Source organism: Salvia splendens, chromosome 16 (genome assembly GCF_004379255.2).
Source record: "Salvia splendens isolate huo1 chromosome 16, SspV2, whole genome shotgun sequence".
Taxonomy (NCBI): domain Eukaryota; kingdom Viridiplantae; phylum Streptophyta; class Magnoliopsida; order Lamiales; family Lamiaceae; genus Salvia; species Salvia splendens.
This window is the reverse complement of record NC_056047.1, coordinates 30,299,723-30,322,197: the sequence shown is the minus strand read 5'-3', so window position 1 is coordinate 30,322,197 and position 22,475 is coordinate 30,299,723. Positions and strand designations below refer to the sequence as shown.

The window sequence follows — 22,475 nt, the reverse complement described above, 5'->3', positions numbered from 1 at the left end:
CATTTATGGAAAGTTCTCCTAACCTCATTACCCATATATCATTTATTTACAACTTATACCAATAAAGGGCCCACCATTAAACGCTAATAATAATGTGGGTGCAATTTTCATTAACACTATTTTAACTACCTTTTTCCTCATCTCTCTTATTTATCAATTATGCATTAATTGCCTTGCAGTTCCAAATGTCCTTTTTTTGGGGGGACGGGGTATTTATTTTTACTGTTTAATCACTGAAAGCAACTATACCTGCCTGCTACATACAACTAACAAAGGTAGCACTAGTTACTTACACCAGTGTATCTATAGTCTTTAATTAGTTTTGTAATTTAAACACCTACATATCTGCAAAAAATGCATTTTCAAGGGAAAACATTATGTGAAAGATGATGAAGCATCGACGTCGACAGCATGGCGCTTTCTCCTCAAGCATGCTACGCCAGCGCTTAGTCAGCTGATGAGTAGGCGCCTAGTCATCACTAGATATTTTGATGGGTTAGTTAGAAGTTAGTTAGAAGATATTTTGCTTTCTTTCCTAACTCGTTGTATAAATAGGATTGTTCCCTTCTTTGTACGTTTGATGAATCGTTCTATGAAATGATTTCATTCTTCATTGGATCATATGAATCCTACTTTGATATTTTCTACATGGTATCAGTTGTGATTTGAATTCTCTTCCGCTGTTCAATCACTTTTTCTTTTTCCTTTCATTATGGCGCGTGGTAGCAGTTCGAATACCAACGCAAATGTCATTCAAACTCCACTGATGGAAGATAATTCCATTCCCTACTACCTTCATCCTAGCGACAATCCGAGTTTGCAACTAGTTCCTCATGTGCTCACTGGATCCAACTACATTCATTGGAGTAGATCTGTTAGCATTGCACTTTTGGCGAAGAATAAGATCACTTTTGTCAATGGCGTTCTTCGTCGGCCGCATGATGATGATCTGCTATTTCCGGCATGGTTGCGGTGCAACAGCATGGTCGTATCGTGGCTTCGAAATTCAATATCTCCACATATCTGCTCTAGCATAATGTTCCTTGAAGATGCTCATGAGATCTGGTCAGATTTACGCATCTGATTCTCTCAGCTCGATCTGCTCGAGCCTATCAATTGAAGCAACGCATCATGTCTCTAAATCAAGGAAAAGATGATGTCAATGCCTACTTCACCAACCTTCAGATCGTTTGGGATAAATTCAAGCACACTCAACCGGTTACTTGGTGAATTTGTGCGAATTACAGATGCAATAGTGCCTCGAAGTGGCATGAGTATCAAGAGCAAGAGTGCACAATGCAGTTTTTGATCGGACTAAATTTTGTTTTCTCTTAGATCCGATCTAGTATCCTCTCTATGGTTCCAATTCCTCCTCTATCAAAAGTTTCTCACTTGTTTTGCAGGAGGAAAGGCAACGAACTATTGATGGTTATTCTCCGGTTATATCTCCTTCTATGAGTGAACAGCCTTATTCAGCCAATGCTGCAACATCTCAATCCTACAATAAGGGGAGAATTTGTTCACATTGTGCTAAGAGTAATCACACGGTTGACAAATGCTTTGCTCTCAATGGTTATCCTCCAGGATTTGGTAAGGGGAAGAACAAATTTTGGTAAGGGGAAGAACAAATTGTGTGGTGGCAAGGAGAATAAATCTGTTAATTTTGTGAAGGATTACATGAAGATTCATTTGATAAATCTCCTTTCTCTCCACCAATGAGCATGCCTTCTCAGGAGCAATGTCAGCAAGCTCATAACCTGCTTCAGTCTCAACTTGTTGTTGCTGCCACTTTACTCCATCTACTCCAACAACTCACTCCAATTCTGCCGCACCAATATGCCTTCATCTCCTCATAATGTTCTGTTCACATGTACTACTTTTTCACCAAATCTTCCATCAATTCCATCTCCAAATCTCATCTGTTTGGCTATTAGACACTAGAGCCACACATCATGTTTGTTGTGACCTATCCATGTTTAATTCTTCTTCTCCTATTCAAAATGCCTCTGTAAACTTACCTAATGGTGCCACAGCTTATCACACATATTGGAACTGTTGTACCTAACTTCCTCAATCACTCTTTACTCTGTCCTATATGTGCCTACTTTTCCTTGAATCTCATTTCTGTGAGTTCCTTAACTTCATCTCTGCCATGTACTGTCATTTTCACTCATGATTCATTAAAATACAGGCAGCTTCTCAGGAAATTGTGATTAGGAGGGGGTAGTAGATTGGGAAATTTGTTTACACTCTTGATGTTTCTTCTGATTCTAAGAAAGTTGAAGGTTTTGTTATTCCTTCATCTCTTACTTCATTTATTGATGTTTCTTATGCAAATTTTGTTGCTAGTATAGATACTTGGCATAAAAGGTTGGGGCATGTATCCGTTGGGAAACTAAAATCCATGTCTGACATTCTCAATTTTCCCAATAAAACTCCTTCATTATGTGATATGTGTCCTCTTGCCAAACAAAAACATCTACCTTTCTCAAAATCTGATTCTAATGCCATCAATTGTTTTGATCTTATACATTATGATATCTGGGGACCCTTTAACCTCCACCACCCAGGGATACAAATACTTTCTCATTATAGTAAATGATTGCTCTAGATTTGTCTGGACTTTCTTGATGCAAAACATATTCTTGATGCAAAACATATCTGATGTTGGAGCCATACTTCCACAGTCTTTCAACACAATTCTTACTCAATTTTCTAAAAAGATCAAAGCCATTCGTTGTGATAATGCCCCAGAGCTAAATATAACCTCCTTATACTCATCTTTTTGAACTATTATTCAACATTCATATGTTTAAACTCCCCAGCAAAATGCTCGGGTAGAAAGAAAACATCAACATCTCTTAAATGTTGCCCGCAGCCTTCTGTTTCAATCCTTTCTTCCTATCCATTTTTGGGGGGATTGCATTCTCACGGCCTCATATCTGATAAATAGAGTTCCATCATCTGTTCTACCAGATAATATGACACCATTTCAAGTCCTTTTTTAAAAGACCACCATCTTATTCCCATTTGAAAGTCATTGGGTGCCTTTGCTATGCTTCAACTTTGGAGCGGGGAAGGAACAAATTTTCACCTAGAGCCATTAAGTGTGCTCTGTTGGGATATCCCTCTGATTATAAAGGGTATAAACTTATTGATTTGGACTCTATGCAAGAAATAATTACAAGATATGTCACCTTCCATGAGGATGATTTTCCATTCTCACATCTATCTCCTTCAACTTTTCCCACTTCTCCTCAAACTCCAAACATTCCTGAACCAAACTCACACACTTCTCCTACCTCAAATACAGATTCTATCACCTCTCCTGCGAACAAACCAAACCGTCCAGACATGGCAGAACCATAAACCACCATCTCACCTCACTGATTTCATCTGCAACTCAGTTGCATCAGCTACTCCATATCCAATTTCTTCTTACTTTAGCCTATCTAAACTCTCTCATGAGTACTTAAAATATGCAGTACTCATGTCTGCCATATATGAACCTGCCACATACAACCAAGCTCCCAAGATGAAGAGTGGCAGCAAGTAATGCAAGATGAACTGACAGCTTTTTCAAGAACATACACTTGGTTTGTCACTGTTCTACCTCCTGGAAAAAGTCCCCATCGACTGCAATGGGTTTATAAAGTCAAGTATAATCCGGATGCTATAGTACAGTGATACAAAGCAAGACTAGTTGCTAAAGGATTCACTAAACTTGAAGGAGTGGATTTTTAGACACTTTTTCTCCAGTAGCCAAGCTTACTACTATAAAAATGCTACTTGCTTTGGCTGCTATAAAGGGTTGGTCTTTGTCTTACCTAACTTGATATCAATAATGTCTTCCTCTATGGTGACTTGGAGGAGGATATTTATACGACTCTGCCTCTAGGATATGATGTTGACTGGCAGTCTATTGAAGGGGAAAACTCAGAATCAACTCTTGTGTGTAAATTAAAGAAGTCTCTCTATGGTCTAAAGCAAGCATCAAGGCAATGGTACTTAAAACTTTCTGAAGTGCTAAAGGGTTTTGGGGCTTCAACAGTCTGCCTCTGATCATTATGTTCTTCTTTAAGAATGGCAGCAATGGCTTCTTTGGGATAGTAGTGTATGTTGATGACATTTTGGCTGCCCACTACTCATCCAGAAATGACTGAGGGTTTCAAACTTTTCTTGACACAACACTTCAAGTTAAAGGATCTTGGAGCTCCTAAATATTTTTTGGACTTGAGATTGCAAGAAACAAGAAATGAATATCAGTCTCTCAAAGAAAGTATACAATGAATTTGCTGAGAGACACAGGAATGCTTGGCTGCAAACCTTCAGTTGTGCCTATGGATCCTCTGAAGAAGCTGAGATTGGACTCAGGCACATCTCTGAATGATGCATCAAAATATAAAAGGCTCATTGGAAGATTGTTGTATCTGTGCATTACTAGACCAGATGTTACCTTTGCAGTGCATAAGCTGACTATATGTTTTGAACCCGAGTGATGAACATTGGGAAGCAGCTGAAAAGATTCTCAGATACATGAAGAGTTCACCCGGACATGGCCTATTCTATTCAAGCAATAGCAAACTAAGTTTGAGCACCTTTTCTAATGCAGATTGGGCTGCATGCCCAGATACAAGGAAGTCGATGACTGGTTACTGCTTATTTCTTGGATCTTCAATGATGTCTTGGAAAGCAAATAAGCAAAATACCATACTCGTTCATCGGTAAAAGATGAATATAGGGCTATGGCTCAAGCAACATGTGAAGTAGTGTGGGTTGTTGGCTCTTCTCAATGATTTTGGAATAAAGGTGGAGAAGGTCGTTCCATTATACTTTGACAATCAATCCGCCATTCACATTTTCTCGAATCCCAGTTTTCCATGAGAGAACGAAGCACATCGAGTTTCGATTGCCATACAGTAAGAGAGAAGTTCTTAGAAGGTGTGATAAAGCCACTACACATCAGGAATAATCTTCAACTAGCCGACATCTTCCCTAAACCCTTGCGAACGTTAGCTTTTCGTTCTATATTGAGCAAGATGAATTTTGAGAGCTTGTACAATCCATCTGAAGGGGTATGTGAAAGATGATGAAGCATCGACGCCGATAGCATGGCGTTTTCCTCCTCAAGCATGCTACGTCAGCGCTTAGTCAGCTGATCAGTAGGCGCCTAGTCATCACTAGATATTTTGATGAGTTAGTTAGAAAGTTAGTTAGAAGATATTTTGCTTTCTTTCCTAGCTCGTTGTATAAATAGGATTGTTCCCTTCTTTGTACGTTTGATGAATCATTCTATGAAATTGATTTCATTCTTCATTGGATCATATGAATCCTACTTTGATATTTTCTACACATTAAAAGGATAGAAATCACAAAGCATATAGTACTAGGCATGAAGAAATTTACTAGAGTGTCGATATTTCACCCCAAAAGTTAGCCACGATAATGATCCTTTATGAAAATTAAATAGAAGTCGTTCAATTATTTCAAATTATTGCAGTTGCAAGCTAATAATGTAAATGGATGACGCAAGCGGCATATCGGGTTAGGAAATGGAAAATGAAACTTAATAAAAATAAAAGTCTTAAAGATGGTAATCGAGAGAGGCATAACAAGATTGGTAAGGCATGTTGAAGATAGAAGTAGAGATATATTTCTTATGTAAATGTTTGTTGTCTTTGAACTATTCATCACCCTAGTATTTATAGGGATATTGAGAACTTTTCAAATACACAATAGATGAGACTTGGAACTCTACTTTGCTAGGAACAATACAACATTGAATGTACTCTAGGAACTTCCACTATAATAAGTAGTGGGCGGCCATTTATGTTTTGTATTTCTAACACTCCCCCTCAAGTTGAGCAATGGTATCTCCGGTACTCAACTTGCCAAGAAATTCTTTGAAAACTTTTGGACTGAGTGCCTTGGTCAGTATATCTGCAAGTTGTTCCTCAGATCGGACAAACAGGAATTTGACAATACCTCCTTCAAGTTTTTCTTGATGAAGTGACGATCAACTTTGACATGTTTAGTTCTGTCAGGCTGCACGAGATTCTCTAAGATGCTGATAGCTGCTTTGTTGTCACAAAAAAGTTGACTTTTCCGAGCAGGTGGAAAGCTAATTTCTGTTAACAACGTTCTTAACAATAATATTTCCATTAGGCCACTTTTAATCCTTCGAAATTCGGCTTCAGCGCTAGATATGGCTACAACCTTTTGCTTCTTACTCCTCCAAGTGACTAAGTTACTCCCAACAAAGGTAAAATATCCTCAAGTGGATTTTCTGTCAACTGGATTGCTTGCCCAATCAGCATCGGTGTACCCATCAATTTCCAAGTGTTCCTTTTTTTCTAAGAAGACCTCGTAACTGACTGTCCCCTTAAGATACCTTAATATTCTCATGGCGACGTCCATATGGTCTTCTTGAGGCTGATGCATGAATTGACTGATAACTCCAACTGCATATGTGATAACCGGTCTAGTGTGAGAAAGATAAAGAAGTTTTCCTACTAACCGTTGATATCTTTCTCGGTCTGTAGGCTTAGCTCCATCCACAATCTGCAGTCTATGGTTGTGTTAGGTTTGGTATACTAAAAAGCATGTTTCGAGCAAGTTCACGTGAATATAATCTTGATTGTATACGGAAAACTCTACAATTCACTTTTAACCCGATTCAGTATTATTCAAGCAGTATCGCACGAATATGATCAGTATATTATTACATTGTGTTTGCTTGTGCATTTATAAGATGTTTTATAAACATTTAAATGTATAAGAAGGAAACAAAGTCATGTCTTTTGCATAGTAGACTGGTTGTGGGCGTCATCCACTTTAAGGTAACACGGTCGGTTCTATGCAATGCTTTGCAAAAGAAAAAGAAGAATTTCACAACCCAGATAGGCTTAGACTACCTATCGTGAAAGATTACAATGTCAGTCCGATTATTTCTAAGCCTTATTGAAATAAGATGATGTTGGTGTGGTATAGCACTGAATGGATCTAACAGTAAGAGTGTCTTTATGCTATCTACTGAAAGACTAGGTCTTGATAAAATAATATTTCTTAATCTACATACGTTAGCATTGAGCATACGGTATTGATTATGCACTACTTTGACTTATCAAAAGGTGCGGGTTTTTCGCAACCCAATAATCCTCATATATTGGGTAGTGTGATTAATATCTAGCGGTGCTAGGATTGCTATTATGTTAAATCGTGCGCGAGGTGAGTCTCGTTTGATATTGTCCTCAACGGGAGCTTGAACAAGGTTTTTATTATTTGGAAACTGGCTAGTTGAATTTAATTATTCCATGAATAATAAATAAGTGTTTCTTGCTAAGTCCACTCTTGGAATTGATAAGATGTTAATTAATTAAGTCCATAGCAGACTTTAATTAATTAATGGACATTTATATCTTAAGCGCGGGAAATAAATAATAAACAAAATGGAAACCCGAATTACTTGTAATTTCGGATTTGGATGGGGAGGTCAATATTACTTCTGTAGTGGCTGCTCGTAATATTCCAATATAAGCTTATATTAAATTATGGGTTCAATTAATTAGTAAAAAGCTAATTGGGGGAGCTCATATCCAAAACCTTCCATAGTAATTGGGCCCAATATGAACTTACTATAAATAGGAGAATAAATGAAACAGAAAACACAATTTTTAAAAGATGAAATTTTCGTCCCTTCTCTATTTGAAGAAGGACGAAATTTTCTAATTTTCTCCTCCGTGAGTTTTTTCAGCTCCTCCTCCGTGAAAAGGTTCTGTCTTTTTATTCGAGTCCTAGTATTTTGATAAGATCAGCCCATCATCATATCAAGATACAGTTCGGGAACCAGTCAGAAGATCTGTGGTCTAGTATTGAAGATCATCGTGGAGAAGGCGCGAGCAATCGACGATTCTTCGGAGAATCAAATCGGTAACTCTAAACCATAGAATTCATGTTTTAGGATTATATTCTTTAAGCATGAATTATTTACGTTCTAGCATGAATAGATTAATCCATAATCTGTCAAATAGATCCTACGTCTGTTTATTTGTTTTGTACAAGTCTTCCGATGTGCAAGGGGCTCCAAACCCCAACAGGTTGGGCACCATCCAAGTTTCGACGGGCTTGTAGTCTAGTAGACCTATTTCCGCTAGCATGTCCAGTACATAATTTTTCTATCTTAGAAATACTCCGTGCTTTGACCTCAACACTTCAATTCCTAGGAAGTACTTCAGATCTCCGAAGTCCTTCATTTCAAATTCCTTGAAAAGATTCTCTTTCGGGTTTTGGATTTCTTTGGCATCATCTCCAGTTATGATCATGTCGTCAACATATATGATTAGACATGTCATTTTTTGTTCCTCTTCTTTAGGAATAGCGTGTGGTCTGAATGACTCTGTTTGAATCCTTGGTTAACCATTGTCTGGCAAAATCTTCCGAACCACACTCTGGGGGATTGCTTTAACCCATATAGGGTTTTTCTTAGTCTGCAAACTTGCCCTTTCCCAAAGCCTTCGTGAAAGCCCGGGGGAACCTCCATGTATATTTCCTTATTTTTCTCAAGTTCTCCATGTAGAAAGGCATAAGTAACATCAAACTGATATAATGGTCATTCCTTACATGCAGCAACGAATAGAAGAGATCTTACAGTTTTTAGTTTGGCCACCGAGGAGAAAGTTTCTTCATAGTCTACTCCATACACCTGAGTATATCCCTTAGCAAACAATCTTGCCTCGTATCTCTCGATTGAACCATCTGCACGTCTTTTTATGGTGAAGATCCAACGGGATCCTACTGGTTTCTTTCCTGGAGGTAGAGTGCACTTTTCCCATGTTTCATTTTTCATCACAGCATCAATCTCTTTCTCCATGGCTTCCCTCCAATGTTTGTGTTTCATCACCATCTCGAAGGACTGCGGAATTTCTTCTTCTTCATAAAGTGCAGCCTCAAATGCCCTTGCCATTTCAGTGAGGTGCCCTTGTGTTAGGTTTGCAACAGAGTACCGAGATTTCCGTTCTTTCTAGTCTGGCGAATATCTTTTTGGAGGAACACCCCCCGTGCTTCTATGGGGTAATTCATAGTGCCCTATCTTTGTTCTGTACACAACTCATCTACATGGCTCATGTCATTGTTAGATGTTTCAATTGAATTACCACTATCTGGATCTGAAATAATTACCTCAGGATTCAAAGACTAGTCAGATAGCTCGGTAGTGTCCTGAAGCGGCGTGTTCTATTCTAGGGAGTTTGACTGCCCGGCGGTACCGCTAACTTCCTCTGTTGGACCGACTTCTGTGACAAGGTTCTGGCTAGGCATGCCAGTTTGTGTATTTTCCTTCCCCCCTGAATGGTTTCTCCCCAAAGAGATAGCCAATTTAGGGCGTCACATCCCGAATTTTCTGATTCACTCTCCCCCTGACCGCTAGATTGGCTATAGAAATATTTACTCTCAACAAAGTCGCAATTCATAGTGGTGTACATGCGATCTGTTGAAGGATCATAGCAACGATAACTGTCACGACCACCCTTACTAAGGATAGTAAAGAGGGGAAACTCGTGAATAGGGGAGGAACTAAGAAACGGGGAAGAAAATTGGGTACAATAAGAGACGACATTTAACACAAAGCTCGACTAAACTTCAAGAGAAAATATTCTAAGGTATTACATTGTTAAGCAGCGGATTAATGTCTCAAGGTACTTAAAGTCATAAAACAGTATGGAGTAAAACGAAGACTTTTAGCAAAAACAATTTCAAACAAGGCAATGGAAATAAGTTATCTAAAGAGAGTCATAGGATGACTCCCATGTATGCAGACACAACGCATCCATAAATTCTTAAAGCCCGACTCAACATCCGCCGCAACATCCCGCTCAACCTGCACATAGGGAAAACACATGCAGGGCTGAGTACTTAATATACTCAGTGGGCTCATGCCGAAAACATTTTGATAAAAGTTATGTCATCCATACCATAGTGAACTCGAGTTTTACATTTAGAAAAGAAATATCATCGATTATCACAAAAACAGTTTCATAGTCTGGCCAGGTAAAACAATCCCCCCACTTTCTCAACAACCAATCATTCACATCCTCTTACCATAGTGCGACGAAAGTGTGGCCACACTTTTCGCCCACGAGACCGGCCGACTAGCAAGGACGGCTCACGATCCCCTCTATGTACACAGCCTGATAGGATTTGCGGCCCTACTCAGACCCGGATTCGTCTAACATAGCCCTATAGCCTAATGGAGCAAGCTCAACAAACTAGGCATTAGGCAACAATCTTATCATCCACACAAACATGGCATGACATAACACTTTAAACCACCCTTATTCCACCATAATCATACTTTTGAGAGCGTAAAAGAGTTTAGTAAAAGAAAGCCCACCTCGCTTGCTTATACCACACAGTTCACAACTTAAATGCAACCCTTGCTCTTTGTACCCACGTACGCACAACAACCCTTGTCAACATAATAACACATAATACAATCAGTTTTCTACCAACATATTAATCATGCATGCCCTATCGTTCCTTTCATTGTTTTCTCACATTGCCCATCCTAATCGTTCACCATCATAACCGAAACGTTCCCTTTAGCATACATCAATGTGCAACACATAACATAATCACATCATAGGATAAGTTCCTTACTCACACATGTATCATGTTCTTCATTCAAACTTGTCAACAAAGATTATTTCAACAAAACAGAATCTGACAGAATAGGACAGTCTTTTTGTAAAAATCATTAAAATTCCATCCGATGACATTTGAAGCTAAAATTCGGTCACCACACAGTAGACACATAAAGGTTCATTCAGTTAAAATTTCACACCAAAATAATATCTTTTGATCAGTCAAAACAAAAACGAAACCCACTGGACGGAACACAAATTCTAGCAGGACTGCGCAGTTCAATTGAAAAATAATATTTTTTGATCAGTCAAATCATGCATGCTCAAATCCAGTTAAAATTTCACACCAAAATAATATCTTTTGATCAGTTAAATCATGCATGCTCAACATTCACAAACCCTAGTTTGTCTATCATACACTCACACATACATATCCATGCTTCCAACACATATTCATGCTTCAAAAATGAAATTACCACCATGCTTTCCTAATCACACATAACATTCACAATTGATTCATCCACACATTTACACACACACGTACATACACGCACACACACACATTCTTGTGCAACCATCCTTCCCAACCAATTAACTCTTAGATTTACGATTTTCCACTCAACTATGCATGAGGGGTTCAAAAATTATGGATTCAATGGTAAGAAGGGGAAAGGTGGATCAAAAATTATACCTTTCTCTTGAAAACAAACTGTAGGAATGACAATTGGTTGATTCTTCGATGGATCTTGAGTTTCCAACTCCAAAACGAAGCAAGAACGAAGAATTTGTGAAGGATTGAGTGAGAGGGAGAAGAGGCGTGTGGGAGGAGAGGGAGAGGGAGGGAGGCGTCTGAAATGGGGGCTAGGGTTAGAGTTTTCCTTTTTATATTCTAGGATTAATCTCACACTTAAATAAAATAATTAAAATTGTGGGAGAATAAAATAGAAGTCAATGAATAAGTTCCACAATTAATAAAATAGGCGTGTAGTGTGGGGGAGGGATTTTCAAAAATTTGGTTATTTAATTAGCATAGAAATTGATTTGGTATTTACTTGGAGAGAAATATACTCACAAAATAGGTAAAAAGAATATTGAGTATCCCATAAATAAGGTAACAAGACAAATCCAAAAATCTCCAAGTAGGAAGGGAGGGAGGGGGCGTGTAATAAGGGGAGAAATAAAAGAAAAGTATTCAAATCCCCAATGAATTAGGCATAGGAATTAATTTGATATTTATTTGGATAGGAGGGATCCCACAAAATAGGAACAAACTATTAATTCCTTTAAAAAAAGGAGGGGTCGAAAATAATAAGGTCTCAAAGAAGGAAAGAGTCAAATCCTAATTAAAATAGGATATTGAGAGATTTAATTGGATTTTAATTCAAGGAAGGAAATAAATAAATTACCAATTAAATCTACAAAATAATTCCTCTCATAAAATAATAGGGGGATTTTGAAAATTTCAAGGAATGGGGCAAAGGTCGAAAATCATGTAGACTAATTTAGGGATAATTTGGTTTGGATTTAATTTGTATAAATATTCCAAAACAATTAATTAAATCCAAGAGAGAAAATATTATTTCCAATAAATAGGAGGGTCGGAAATTTTAATAAAATGGCTAGAACAAATATGCATGATCCCATTTAATTTAATTCACACATTGGAAAATAAATCACATTATTCCACATAATTCACAACAACTAATTTCACACTTTTAACTCAATCACATAGAAAACAAATTCCATAAATGAATTTTTTTTCTAATCAACATCCTCATTAATAAAACAAAATAAGTCGCAAAAATTCGGGGTGCTACAATAACCTTTCTGATTTTTTACATATCCCAAGAAGACACATTTGACTGCACAAGGTGAGAATTTATCACGATCATGTTTGGGAATGTGAACAAACACTGTACAACCAAAAATGTTGGGATCGAGATGTAGGGAGGACGTGATCGATTTTATTGAAGAGAAGATGTCTAGGGGAGTTTTGAAGTTGAGGATTCCTGTGGGAAGACGATTTAGGAGGTAAACAGCGGTAGTGATAGCTTCTGGCCAAAAGGATTTTGGGATATTGGATTTGATTAAGAGAGCTCGGGTGATTTCTAGGATATATCGGTTTTTTCGCTCGGCTACCCCATTTTGTTCTGGTGTATATGCACAAGAGGTTTGGTGGACAAGGCATTTGTCAGAAAAGAAAGATTGCATCTTAGAATTCACATATTCTCTCCCATTATCGGATATAAGGATTTGAATTTTTGAGTTATACTTGGTTTGAACAAGACTATAAAACTCAGTGAATTTGTCAAAAACTTTTGATTTAGTTTTCAAAAAATAAATCCAAGTCATACGAGAGAAATCATCAATAAATAGCAAAAATACCGAATTGTCCCCCAGTAATCGGGGCCGGGCCCCACACATCAAAATGAATTAAGGCAAAAGGAGATTTTTCCCTAGTGTTGTTCAATTTAAAGGAATGTCTATGACTTTTGGCCAAAACACAAGTTTCACAATTCAAGACATATGAAGATGAAACTAACTCAGGAAAGAGTAGGTGAATATATCCTATAGATGGGTGTCCTAACCGGTGATGCAAGAGCCAAATCTGTCTGTCAGTCAGTCCGTGAGTCAGCATCGTAGTACTCTATTGGGCTATCTCATCCACATAGTACAGTCCATGCCGCTCAGTGCCACGCCCAACTATCATCCCCGTTTTGGTATCCTGTAACATGCAAAACCGAGGTTGCATTAGTAATTTGCAATTAAGGTCTTTTGTGGCATGAGTAACAGATAAGAGTTTGAGGGATAATGACGGAACATAAAGACAGTTTGAGAGGCGAAGAGTTGGTGAGACAGTGATAGTGCCCTTCCCCTACACATGTGCTAACTCCCTATTGGCTGTTTGGACATAATGTTTTGTGGATTGGGTAATTTTAAGGAAATCCGACTCATCAAAGGATATGGTGTCGGTTGCTCCACAGTCAAAGATCCAGTGATAGTCTTTGGGTCCTATGTTTGAGGATGAAGAGTACGCAAGGGCTTGGAAAGTGTTTGCACAAGTAATTGAGGGCTGGAATTCAAAATTTTGGGGTTTGTTTTCAGAATTTTTGAGACTTGGGGGTGTTATTTGGGTCTTTTGGACATATGCGGGTTTTTTGTATAATATTTCGGACAACTGAGGTGGGTTAGCAAATTTCTGAATTTGCTTAGGTGGCTTTGACAGTTTCGGATTTTTTTTAGGGGGGAGGGGGGGTTTGTGAGAAATGTTTGAAGCGGGGTCGGATCTGGGAGAGTGTATAAGTTTGGGGAGTTTTCTGCAAAGTGTGGAGGGGGTTTTTAGAAAACCCCACACTAGATCCTGAAGCAGCGGCCATTCCCCCAAATTTCTTTCTTCTTCTCTGCTGCTCAGCCGCCGCCGCCGCCACCGATGCTGCTTCAGCCTGTGACGGATGCTGCTGCCGACGTCGACGCCGACTAATGATGCTGTTTCCGCCGCCGTCGTCGACGACACTGTTGTCTGTGACGGGTGGAGCTGCAGACACGTTACTCCTTCAGTTGTTCGCCTGTGTTGCTGCAGCAATGCATTTCGATCATACGTCGAGGTTCTTCAGCAGGTAGGAATTTTAGCTTTGGTTTGCGTTGGATTTGTACAAATCAATTAGATTTAAGATTGTCTCGATCAATAGTTCGAGAGTGTATATTTGGTTTACCTCCATTGGAGGTTTTTTGTTGATTTCCTGCTCTGATACCATCTTAAAAATGGTAATCGAGAGATGCATAACAAGATTGGTAAGGCATGTTGAAGATAGAAGTAGAGATATATTTTTTATGTAAATGTTTGTTGTCTTTGAACTACTCATCACCCTAGTATTTATAGGGATATTGAGACTCTTCAAATACATAATAAATAAGACTTGGAACTCTACTTTGCTAGGAACAATAAAACATTGAATGTACTCCAGAAACTTCCACTGTAATAAGTAGTGGGCGGCCATTTATGTTTTGTATTTCCAACAAAAAGGTTAGAGGATAAAACGGAAATTCGCTAAAGATAAGGAGAAAGAAATGGAGAAAACAGTGTGTACCAGCCTACAAACATGAAGCTCGTATATCTTGACATTTCTTCAATAAGGACTACCAATAAGTTGTGCATACGTATACAAAAAAAATACATATTAAAACAGTAGAGAGAGAAAGCTTGGTCTTTTGAAGAGGGAATTGTGCGCGTGAGTCAAATATACGAACCCTAATTTGGCGGAGAGAAACACTATATTTTCACTTGCGCCCCTGAGCTATATGGTATTTCTGTATCATTCCTCATAACTTTCTTTAATAATTGCCCCTCCCATTTGACTTTATTTCGATTTGGTTCTTCTATTTCTGTCTCTGAAACAATTGCCCCTCCCATTTGTCTTTCTGCCATAACTTTTTTTAACAATTAATCAATATAAAGAAATAACCGTTAATATCAATTCTTCCAACTATTGACCGTGGTTTTAAAAAAATTTATCTCTCAATATACTCTATTTTTTTATAATGTTCTTTATAAAACTATAAAATAAATCCATATTTCATCTTTATAAAATGGCTAATTTGAGCTTCAAACAGTTAATAAGTCAATATTTATTTTTTACAAAAAGATTCAATATTTTTTAGTTGTATTCTTCATTGATATATGAGAAATCTTATACAATAAAATGCAATTCGCTAATTTGATGGTGGCGAGTGGTGAATTTTTTCTTTGTATTTTTCATTTTTGTGATTAATAAAAATAACTGTGTTTGATATAATTAATGGAATGTTTTAATTTAAAACACTGGTGAAACTTTTTGTATGTATTATGTAATTAGAAGTAACGGTGGTAGTGGGGACTTAACGGTATGTATTATTTTGAAACACTTAGTAAACTTTTTGTATATAATATGTAAACTTAATACTCCCTATGTCCCATTAGAAATGAAACATTTTTCTTTTTGGTATGTCCCATTAAAAATGAAACGTTTCTAAAAATGGAAACAATACTCTCTCTACTTTTTCTTCTCTCTTACTTTACTCTCTCTTCATTAACTCACAAAACAACACTACATAAAATCATGTGCCGAAAAGCAAATGTTGCATATTTAATGGGACGGAGGGAGTACTTTTTATACTAAATTAAAACAAAGGTAAAACATTTTGTATGAAACATGTAATTACCCCTTCTTTATACTGGGTTCTTTAATTATCTATTTTTTGAAAAATAAAGATATTACAGTCTTTATATTCTGCTTTTTCAATCTAATAAAGTTTAAAGGAAGTAGTGGTTTTGTTGTCACAGTCCATTGAGAATTTGAGATTAGTTCTTGACCAAAAAAATATCTAACAAGTAATGAGCATTATTGAAATGAATTATTAAACTAATCAGTAAAACAAAGATAAAGGAAAAAAGGCCAACAAGAATATTCCTTAACTGAAATATTGCAAATGCCAGGCTATGAAGATTCTTCTTATCAACATCACTACAAAAAGGGATTTTCCAAAATCTCAAAACAAACAAACTGATAAATACACAAGAAATCTCATTACCATCCCAAAAATGGCAGCAGAAACATGGGAGAAAACTAGGACAAGAAGCTTAAAACATACATTTGAAATTGAAAGCTGTCCTTTCAACCTCTCCGGTATCCTTCTTGCCATGTTCCTCTCAGACAGCGACAATGGGTAGATATCGGAATATATTCCCTTGCGTCTTGGTAAGCCATGGAATCACAACTTACGGCAAGATCATTTGTATTTCATGAAAGAAAGTAGAGCTGAGTGTGAGTCTCTTTATAGGCGATTCCATAGACGTGGGGATTGATGAGCGAGGCTGCGGATATAACAGCTTGATTGACATGAAGATCTGCAAAGCCGGCTCTGGCAATGTTGGTTGCCCGTGTGACGGGTTAGATGGCACCCATCAGCAACAGTTTGCTGCAGTGGATCAAGAATTCCTTGAACAAATCTTAGAAGTGTTCCATCTGCACATAGTGAGAGCATCAAGATGTTAATGTTTGATGTGGAATTGATTTCAGCTTGTACAAGTGTAAGAAACACTATCTTTTGCTGCTACATGCTCCACAAATATGTACAATCCCCCTGGCCTCCTCACTTCTGTAGTCATATCAAGTTAAGCTTAAACTAGTAGTATCTGTAATCCAAATTGTTCTACTAGACCAGAAATTTGGATTTTGTCCAATTCTTGATGATAATCAAGGAAGATAATTGTCCATTACATTGAATCGACATAATTTCCACATTGAAAGCAGCGTGTATGGGCTTGAAAACAAGACGACAAGCAAGAAATTATATGCCTTGCAGTGCCTGATCAACATCTTTGACGGAACACAGGACAAGCGTTCCAACGACAGCATCAACAGAAGCATCTTTTAACGGCAAAGCCTCAACAACCTTCACAAGGTGTATTGAGTAATGTCAGCAAAACTTCTTTTGAGTAGCCAGGATGAGAATATGCATAAGTGAGAACAGATACTCCAATTTTGTTAGTTAAACTGAGCACAAGTGACAAAACAAAAATCAAAGCCAACCATGGCGATTCCACACCTTATTTACCAATAGTCAGTCTAGACATGTTGGTAATTACTTTATGCAGGCATAGAAATCACTCAATGTGATAAAGGCAAAGTCGTTAGCATAAGTCCTCGTTCTAGCTAGTAGTACATGGATGAGCATGTCAAAACATCGGTAACTAGTAGTTATAGAAATTTTAACTGCTGGCATAAAGGTAAAATTCGAGGCCTGTGCATATTTCTGCATCTTCCTGTTAGGATCAACTCCATAAACATGGGTATCTGGATAATACTTGAGAGATTGGGGCCGGTGTATCCTTTCCGCCTTTCCTCTCAAATTAGCAAATAACTCTGCCTTGTAACCTGCAATCTTACCAGCTCTGAATGGATTTTAGCATTATTCAATAAAGACAATAGGCTCTTTGAAAAGTCACAAACCTCTGCTTCCAGTGGCGGATCCAGGAATCAAAAATCGTGGGGTCGAACCGATCAAGATTATAAATATATTTTAATAAATATCTCTAAATAAAAATACGTAAAAATATAAATACCACAATCTTATGCTATGCGAGATAGTTGGCTTCTTCGAGTATCCATTTTCTGAAAACGACTCAAAATCCTTTCATTGGGAATAGTTGCAAACACCTCCTTCTCGCTATATACCGTCAAACTGTCGTTCAACCAGTCATCTCCCATCCTATTTCTCAGCTCTGACTTCACAAATTTCATTGCAGAAAACACTCTTTCAACGGATGCTGTAGCTACTGGTAAAAGTAAGACCAATTTTATCAATCGATAAACCAATTGAAAAATCTTATCTTTCATCGTTTCAACCATCTTCTTTGAAAGAGTTCCCAAATCTTCAACATCTGAAAAACGTGTATCTCTTCTTACATCACTCACGAAACTTTGAAGTTGTTTAGTTAACAAGTTAAGCTCCATGGATGAAAAGTCTTCTGGATAAAGGGTGGCAAGATGAACAAGTTTATCGACATTGAAATTGGAGAAATGATTTCTTGGATCAAGACATGCCATACACTCGAGTAGGTCTGTGCTGGACTCAGAAAAACGATTCCTCATTTCTTGGCTAATTAAATCAACAACCTGATTGTGAAAATAAATTATGTTAGGAGTTAATATCAAAGTTTAAATAAACAAGAATATTAGTTATCAAAAATACCTGATAAAAAATTTCAACACGATAATAATGATAGTTTGTAATACTTTGTCCATCATTCTTCATACGAATTCTTCTTGGAACAATTTTATCCATGTTAGGAACATCAATTTCATTTGCCCGGCAAAATGCTTCCACTTTTTGCAAGAAATCATCCCATCCAGATTCTCGAAATGCTTGCAAGTCCTCTTTCACAGTCATTATCAAATTTATTGCATTCAAAATATTTTGATCTCTGTATTGCAACGCACAAGATAGTGGATCAATCATACCCAACAAATGTTTCATCAACATCATGAGAAACACAAAATCAAAGCTTTCCATCTTTTGAAGCAACCCTTTAGATTTGCCACTTGTTTCTTGATCAACCCCATCTTCGAATACAGTTTCAAGTACTATGACTATCGAGGGCCACATAGATGCAAGACGAGTTAAAGTAAGATAATGAGATCCCCATCGAGTGTCACCCGGTCTAAGCAAAGAAGTTTCTTGATTTAGACCTTTACCTGAAGTGATTTCCTCTTTCTCAATCCTTTCAACCATTCTTTCATATTCAATTTGTCGGAGTTTATCTGCCCTTTTGCAAGAAGATCCACATACTGTAACAATCGGGCTAACATATCCGAAAAAATCAGAAACATGTCGATTTGCCTTACATACCGCCACACATACCAATTGAAGCTGATGGGCAAAACAATGGACATACCATGCCGATGGATTTTCTTTTAAAATAAGTGCTTTAAGTCCATTAAATTCACCCCTCATATTTGAAGCCCCATCATATCCCTGACCCCTCAATCTTGACAAAGATAATTCCATCTTAGAAAATACAAAATCAATTGCCATTTTCAAGCATCTTGATGAAGTCTCTTTAACATGAACTAAGGCTAAAAATCTTTCTATTATCTCTCCATTTTTATTCACGTATCTAATAACAATAGCCATTTGCTCCTTCACCGAGCAATCTCGAGACTCATCAACCATTATGGAAAATAATCCATCACCAAGTTCCTTCATTATTTCAAGTGTAGTTTCAAATGCACACGCATTAACGATATCTTTTTGAACTGATGGAGCAATCATTTGATTATTTCCGGGAGCATTCTTCAATACAACTTGACCAACTTCATCATTCCTTAAACTATACCAATATAATAACTCCAGAAAGTTGCCCCTATTTAAAGAAGTTGATGTCTCATCATGTCCTCTAAAAGCCAAACCTTGATTCAAAAGGAATCGAATAACATCAAGAGTTGCAGTCAAACGAATCCTATATTCCTTCTCTTGTTTTGAACCAACTCTACTAACGATATAAGGCACACTCTGCTTTTGATTTACAAAATTTTCATATTCAATTCTAGCTTTGTGGTGTGCACTACCCGTTGATCCAACATGAGCTCTAAATCTTTCATTAGCCTTCTTCCAATTAGAGAAACCACCACTAACAAATGCTTCATCTCCTGGAGCTAAATAACCACGCTTGAAAAGAAAACACCAAAAACAATACGCAGCATCTATTGTCGTACTATATTCAAGCCAAATATAATCTTTATACCAAACATCCCTAAAACCTCTCTTATCTTTCCCATGTGTTTTTTTTGGAAAGTCATGGCCTTTTGGTTGGCAAGGACCTTTGGCAACATATTCTCTACGAATTCGATCACGAATATTCACATCAAAACTATCTATAGGGTCTCGTAATCTGGGGTCGGCTTTGATTTTCTCTTTATCAATTTCAATCTCGTCCGGATTATTTTCAACTACCACATGATTTTCCAATTGTTGTGGTTCTTGCTCAACATTAGCACTTGAAGAACCGATAGAAACTCGAGGTCTTTTCTTTAGAAATTTATCCATTAACCTAAAAACAATGTAACACAAATTTAAAATTTATATTTAATCAATTATCATATACTATGAAACTTTCTAATCTAATCTCGGACAAGGTAAACAAAATCAATGAATATTCAAAAGCAATTAAGCAAAGTTGCAAAAATAATTGCTATATCTACTTAAATTAGAGAATATAATAATTATTGATCAATTTTATAGCACTGTAATGTGAATTGTAAAAATAGAAAAAAAAACAAAAACAAATAATAGTACCAACTTAAACTTGAATGATGATTTTAAATACCTCAATAAGTGATAAGATACAAGAAACTCTCACAAAATAATTGTTGATGCCAATTTTGGGTAGAGAATGAAAGGGTTTTCTTTTCCTGTTATAAATTCGCCCAAGTCTGTGCAAGTTAACAGCTTTTGCATTCTCTATATTTAAATAGGTTAAAATTATTGGAAGTTGGGCTTATTTAATTATGGTATCAATTAATACAAGGTAAGCCCATTTGTAAAGCCCAAGTACTAAATATTGGAAATTGTGTCTTCTTCTTCAGCCAGAGGCGGCGACGTTTGCTGCCATTGCTGCCTGGGCCAGAACTTCGGCGGCGTGGGGTCGGCGGCTGAGGGAGGGCATTATCCGGCGATTCTCCGGGGACAGCGGTGGGGTCGGCTGACCCCCCCGACCCCACCTAGATCCGCCGATGTCTGCTTCATAAGATCTCATTGTTTTATCCATAGCCGATGTGTAAAACTCCTCGTACCAATCTGGTCTTGGAGGATGAATGCTATTCAACACTGACTTAATTCAACACAGTAATAAAATGGATCAAATCCATACCAACAACAATCAACTAATATACTACAGTATTTATTATCAAGATTAGATTTTTTTTGTAATGGAAATTAAGAATCATGCCTTTGAATCTTTTTCCGAGGCTAAGGGTGTCCACAATGGGGGAGCCGCGGCCCGCGGCTCAGCACGCGGCCCCCCATTGCAAAGGCCGAGAGGCGCGGCCCAGAGGCGAGAGACGTGGCTCAGCCGCGGCCGCGGCCTTCACGCGGCTGAGCCGTGTGAGCCGCGGCCCTCCCATTGCAAAGGCCGCGAATCGCGGCGCGGCCGCGAAATTTTGATTTTTTTTTTTAATTTTGAAATTTTTTTATAAATATATACTTCCATTTTCATTTTTTCGCTTCTTTATACACTTCCAATCCTTTCATTTTACTCTTCCAATCCATACACTGGAGGTGCAGATGATGAAGCAACTTCAAGATAACTTGTCCTTGTACGAGAAGTCGACGGACCTTATCACCAAGAAGATGTATTACGACCTCATTCTTAGATTGAGGTCGAAGTTGGGCTTCTCCGATGGGCCGGAGACGGGCGAAGCTAGCGGCAGTGGGGCCGGTGTCGGCGGCGGTGGAGGAGGTGAAGAAGATGTGCCGGATTCCGATGACGCCACCGAGTAGGAAGCGGTGGCGTTTTTTATCTTTTTATTATTATGTTGTGTTTTTAAAATATTTTCGTTGTAGATTTTTCCCCTATTAATAGTACGACGAAAATTTGTCTCTACTTCTCTCTTTATTAAATTATTTTTATTATCCAAATTATTAATCTACTAAAATTTAATAACATTAAATTAAATTAAAAAATAACATTAAAAAAAAGCAAAAAAAAAATTAACATTTTAGAGGGCTACATTTGGTGGCCCTTTGAATTTGTATTGACTTTTTTACATTTGTCATTACAAATGCCACATGAGAGCCACAATTGGTGGGCGGGCCACAAAAGGTCACTATTGTGGACACTCTAATGAGGGCAGAATTGGCAGTAAAGTTGCATCAGCTCCAAGAAAATGTCTTCTCGGCCAACACGAGCCGCATTTGTTTTGCGACAAATTTCCAGCAGTTCTCTTTGGAGCGCACATTGAGATCCGTGTATTTTTTCTGATGGTGGTATTGAAAGTGACCCACGAGTTAAGATGGGGTGGGGTGAACGTGGAAGCGACGTCATTGAGATGTTTGGGGAAGTGGATTAGGATCACTGTGTGAAGATTGCCTTTTGTTTGACTACCCAAGATTCTTGGCTAGCTTTAAGCCTTAAAGTTTATTTACTAGTATTTTTTTTTGTGCTATTTTTTATCTTTTCTTACTTGAAATCCAATCTTTTGTGTTTTATTAGGTCATCCGCAACTTTCTTATCCGTCTCTTAATCGTCTCATCTCTTCACTATTTATGGGTCTCACTGTACTTTTCATCTCATCTGTTAAC

General features: G+C 37.6%; 2 pseudogenes; both read right to left on the bottom strand.

Moving 5' to 3' along the window:
- Window positions 1-8,962, bottom strand: part of LOC121770487 — a 22,631-nt pseudogene extending 13,669 nt beyond the window's left edge.
- A 7,452-nt stretch (window positions 8,963-16,414) lies between these two features.
- LOC121770486 lies at window positions 16,415-21,384 on the bottom strand (annotated as a pseudogene).
- Between the last annotated feature and the right edge of the window lie 1,091 nt (window positions 21,385-22,475).